Source organism: Sarcophilus harrisii, chromosome 3 (assembly GCF_902635505.1).
Source record: "Sarcophilus harrisii chromosome 3, mSarHar1.11, whole genome shotgun sequence".
Classification (NCBI taxonomy): Eukaryota; Metazoa; Chordata; class Mammalia; order Dasyuromorphia; family Dasyuridae; genus Sarcophilus; species Sarcophilus harrisii.
Window position 1 is genome coordinate 602,991,653 of NC_045428.1, and position 5,920 is coordinate 602,997,572.

At 34.2% G+C, this 5,920-nt stretch overlaps 1 pseudogene; it reads left to right on the plus strand.

The window, feature by feature from the left end:
* Positions 1-1,042: 1,042 nt before the first annotated feature.
* Positions 1,043-1,883, plus strand: LOC116422709 (annotated as a pseudogene).
* Positions 1,884-5,920: the final 4,037 nt, after the last annotated feature.

The following is a 5,920-nucleotide window of genomic DNA, read 5'->3' on the forward strand; positions in this document are numbered from 1 at the left end:
TTCACACCAAGCAAATAATATTTGAATAAGAACCAAAAAACCTAAAATTTGTCCATGATATTAGGGGTTGCTGTATAACCACAGAATCAGGAAAGACCTAGCTTTTTACTCCTAACTTCCCCGACACATTCTGTTGGGTGACCTGGGCAGCTTTGGACACCTCTCAGCTCTCTAAAATTACAGAACAGGTCTTGAAGCACATTCAGAGAGGAATTGTCACCTGAGGATTCGCTAGAAGAATGGAAATCAAAAATCTAGGCAGGAAAAACCCATTTCAAGATACACAAACACACATATGAAATTTCTTTGGTATGGGGAGATGTTAAAGACCAAAACTTCCAACAGAAATCAAAGAAAATCTTTGTGGCATAAGTAGCTTCTGAAGTGGAAGGTCACTACTGAGACCATGAGAAACATTATCTTTGTTTGAAATTCTATCTGTAGTCAGAACTATGTTGCTAGCTTTTCATGCCCTAATGCAGATGGTATTTACTGTTTTACACCCCAAGACACACTACCTAAAAACCTTATCCACTACCTAAGACCTTGACAACTTGATAAACATAAATAAATATTGTCTTATTTCCTGTCTGGGAAAGGATTCTTAACACAGCAGTAGCCTTCCACCTCCCTGTCTAGGGGAAAAGGAATTATTAAGCAAAAGTAGATAATGCTCAAAAAAGAACACCCTTACTTAGTTTTCTATAAATATATGTCTCTGAAACCACTTGGCACTGATCCTAGGTATGATAGGGGGCTCAGTCTAGCCAGTAATCAATAAAAAGACTGTTAAACTTTCATTATTTTGGCTGTTCTGTATTTTCTCTCATCTGGGCATTTCACTTCTTATTCATTTCTTTTATCTTTCAGGAAAATAATTTAGAAAGTTCTTTATGGAGGAATGGAATCAAACCACCACTGGTTTCTTTTTTAATGGGCTGCTGTTTCCACCAACAAAAACCTAGCCTCTTTCCTCTTCCTCTTGGTTATCACGTCATCTTCCCTAGTGATTGCCTTTTTGGGAGTAATTCAGCCATGATTTTTCCTCATCTGGATGGATCGCCATCTGCACACGCCCATGTATTTCCTACTCAGTCAACTCTCCTCATGGACCTCATGTACATTTGCAGAAGTTCCCAAGATGGCCATCAACTTTTCCTGTCTGAACAATTCTATCTCTTTAGTAGGTTGTGGTTTTCCAAAGTGGCAGCTTCTAACCATGGCAGGTGCTGAAGGGTTACTCCCTGGCATCCATGGCCTATGACCGTTATGTAGCCATTTGCCGTCCCTCATTATCCTATTCATGAGCAAGAGAATGTGTTTGCTGATGATTGCTGGGTCCTGGGTCTCTGCATCCATCAATTCCATTTTCATACAACATATATACTCTGTATGCCCTATTTGCAAGTCAGAATCATTAATACATTTTTTCTGTGATATCCCTGCCATGGTGCCTCTGGCCTGTATAAATACCTGGACTTATATGGTACATGGTACTCTTGCTTTCAGCTTATTTCTTTTGGTCCCTTTCATTGGTATTATGGCTTCCCTGGCCGGAGTTCTCTGTATGCTGTCTACCACATGCGCACAACACAGGGAAGGAAGAAAGCTTTCGACTTGTTCCCACCCTGACCTTGGTCACCTTCTACTATGGTCCATTTAATAACACACATATCTAAGGCCCCCATCTCTGCAGCTCCCCAGAGAGAGGACAAGAACATGGCCCGTCTTCTACACCATCCTCACTCCCTATGCTTAACCCCATGCATCTAGCGAGAAATAAGGAGGGTGTTGGAGCTCTCCAGAGGAATCTTTGGAAAATCTGCTTGCTCTCAAAAAGCATAGCTGGGGACATAAAGTCACAGAAAAAGAACCATAAATAATCTTACCAGTTATATAGCTTAACTACTTTATATAATAGATTAGATCACTGACTGTATTCATCCATCAATCCTGATTAACCATTATTTTATTTTATTTTTTCTTTCTATCTTTTTTTGCTTTTATAATGCTTTTTATTTTCAAAAAATATGCATAGATAGCTTTCAACATCCACCTCATGAAACCTGCTTAACATTATTTTAACAATTATCTTTCTAAATTAATATGTAATTTTTCTCTCTCTGCTATGTTCTCCCAGAAACAAATAAGCAATTATTCAAATCTTTATAGCAACTTGCAAAAATAAATAAAAATAAATCAGAAAATTGGCTAAAGCCAATAATGTGTTTCACATTCTGTGTCATTAGTTAATCAATATTTTTGTTGACAGGTGAATGAAATTCATTATCACCAGTATTTTCAAATCGTGGCTGGTCTTTTTGATGATCAGAATTCTTTGTTTGTACAAAAACTTTTCAATTTGATATAATCAAAATTTTCAGTTTTATAGTCAATAGTGATCTCTAGTTCTTCTTTGGTCATAAATTCCTTCCTCTTCCACAGGTCTGAGAGGTAAACTATCTGCTCTTCAATTTATTTATGATCTCATTCTTTGTATACCCCAGATCACTTGAACCCATTTTGACATATCTTGGTGTACACAGTGTTAAGTGTGGGTCATTGCCTAGTTTTCTGCCATACTAATTTCCAATTTTTCCAGCAATTTTGTCAAATAGTATTCTTATCCCCAAAACTTGGGTCTTTGCATTTGTCAAACACTAGATAATTAAAGTTATTGGCTGTTTTGTCCTTTTGAACCTCTTCTATTCCATTGATCAACTAATCTATTTCTTAGCCAATGCCAGATAGTTTTTAGTAACCGGGTGCCTTATAATATAATTTTAGATCTAGTAAAGCTAAGCCACCTTCATTTGATTTTTTTTTCATTAATTATGAAATTCTTGACCTTTGTTTTCCATATGAACTTTGTTGTTATTTTCTAGGTCATCAAAATAGTTTTTGGGAAGTCTGATTGGTATAGTGCTAAATAAATAGATTAGTTTAGGTAGTATTGTCATCTTTATTATGTTTGCTCATAATCCAAGAGCATTTAAATATTTTTCAGTTAGTTAGGTCAGACTTAATTTGTGTGGAAAGTGTTTTGTAGTTTTGCTCATAAAGTTTCAGTTTTCCCTTGGCAGATAGATTCTAAATATTTTATACTATCAGTAGTTACTTTAAATGGAATTTCTCTTTGTAACTCTGACTGTTGGATTTTGTTAGTATGTAGAATACTTCAATGACTTATGTAGGTTTATTTATAACCAGCAACTTTGCTAAAATTGTGGATTATTTCTAATAACTTTTAGTAAGTCTCTAGGGTTCTCTAAGTATACCATCATATCATCAGCAAAGATTGATAATTGAGTTCCTCATTGCCTATTCTTATTCCTTTAATCTCTTTCTCAGCTCTTATTGCCATAGCTAGCATTTCTAATACAATATTAAATAGTAACAGTGATAATTAACCTTGTTTCCTCCCTGATCTTGTGTGGGAATGGTAGCAGTTTGTCCTAATACATATGATGCTTACTGCTGGTTTTAAATAAGACACTACTGATTATTTTAAGAAAAGTCCATTTATTCCTATTCTCAAGTGTTTTAATAGGAATGGATGTTGCATTTATCAAATGCTTTTCTGCAGATGATCAAATTCTTAATGGTTCAATTAAATTAATAGCAGTGTTATTATTATTTGGAAATTATTCTACACGAAATGACCTAAATGAAAAATTTAAGATACTCTGATTCTGGTTTCTAGTCCCTTTAGAGTTAGTTTCAAGGAAAATGAATTTATGTATATTGAATACAGGCACATATTTGTATTTCCCTACCATGATGTTGTGAGGTATCTCTATAGTACAATTATAGAAAAGTATAAAATTAGAAAAAGAAAAGAAAAAGGAATCATTCTTCCACATTTCTTTACTTTCCTCTTCATCGTTTTACACATCTTCAATTTCTTTGAAACTGTCTCCTATGTTGTTAAAGCTCAGTCATAAAATATTACACTCACATACCATCATTTGTTCTCCATTTTTGGGAAATCACATAGTTTGATTCTTTATCTCCAAAGATCTATAGAAATGATTTTATATATAAGTACTTCTCCTCTTCCTTTGATCTTTTTATATAGGTAGGACCTGTAATTAGAATATGCCATTTCATAAGGTTGCTTATGTAGTTCCGCTGATTTCACAACTAAACCAATAACACATTAATGTGCCTACTTTCTGCCCAGCCCTATAATATTTGTCATTTCCATATTTGGCAGTCTGTTAAATTTTATGTGGAATTTTAACTGTTCTAATTTTCATTTCTCTAGTTATTAATGGTTCAGAGCATTTTTTCATATTATTATCTACTGATAGCTTGGATTTTTCCCTAGAGTAATATTCTATCATCATAAAAATCTGTGATAAAGAGAAATTATCACAAAAAAGCTTTAAGTATAATCTATTATTGCAAGGTTAGAAGTTGCCAGCAATAAAGTTTAATGACCCCTCAGGGATCAAAGACACCTTAGAGCAGAGAGCAAACTTTTAAACATTTGGTCACATAAGGTTAAGTGATTTTAAACTAGAATTGTGATTTATCTATTGTAAAGGAGTAGTGAAAGTACAGGGTGGATTTACATTTTTCATAATCATGCTGACTTACAAAAGAGGGTTGCAAAATCCAGGATAAGGAAAACAGAAAGTTAGCCAACATTCTCTAGAAAATTTTATTTTGGGCAAGCCCCTACACTACAATGGTCTGATGCATTTGTGACTACATAGAACATCTGCAAACCAACATTGTCTCATTGAGAGACCAGGATGTAACCAAGAAAAACAGTATAAGTTAAGTTCTTTAAAGCAGTCAAACTATCTTCATATGCTGAAACAGTAGGGTGTCAAGTTTTCTTTCACAATTTCCTTTTACCTTTCTTCCTAATCATCTTTTATCATTTATCAATTAAGAGATAGTTTCTTATTCTTGAAATGTGAATCCATTCATTTGTTCTTTTCAACCAAGGGCGATCCAACCAATTTTATTTAATTTCCTTCTATGTTTTAACTGTATTACTTTTCCTTAGATACAAATACAAAAATTAAATGGTTCAAACTTTTAATTAATTTACAATTTCTTGGGGGTTTCAACTTGTGTTCCCCATACTAATAAATAAAGTATTTTAAACAATGCAAAAGTACATAAACATATATCCATATTTATATGTACATTCTATATATATATGTTAGATACACTTATGTATATATGAATACTTCTACAGATTTCCATTCTCAAATCCAACTGAAACATTTCTTTTTGGACATTTCAAATGGATATCCATAGATATGCAAAATTTCAAGTAAGCTTATTACATGGCAGTGCTCATGATTTTTTCCTCCACATCTCAAATTTCTTCTAAATTTCACAACCCTGTTAGAATGGCACTATTGAATTATCACACACAGAATCATCATAGCACTCACTTGCTTTCACCCACCATATCCAATCAGTTACAAAGTCTTGTCCCCAGTTATCAAGTGTTCTCCTTTTTCTCACTAATATGACCACTATACAACTTAGATTCTCATCACCCATTTTTAGGCTATAGTACTAATCTTACAAATGATTTCTAATAGCTATTTCTCAATCCATTCTTCATTCAACTACCAAAATTTTATTTTGTAATGCTGGAGAAACTGAGGCAGCAGAGAGAGATTAAGAGTTTTCCAATGGTTATTAATTGAGTATAATTGACTAGACAGGACTCTCATCTCAAATTATCCAGTCAGACAGAGATAAAGATATACTTGGACCAAGGAATCCATATTGGTCCCAGGGCTGGGAGACTGTCATCTCAAAGAATCCAGCAATCAATAGGAGACAACCAGCTTCTTAAACACCCCCTCTAGAAACAAAGAACCAAGAAGGGCAGGAAAACTTCTGTCAGGTTGGGGGAGACCATAAATCCTAAAAGGCCAGAGACAGG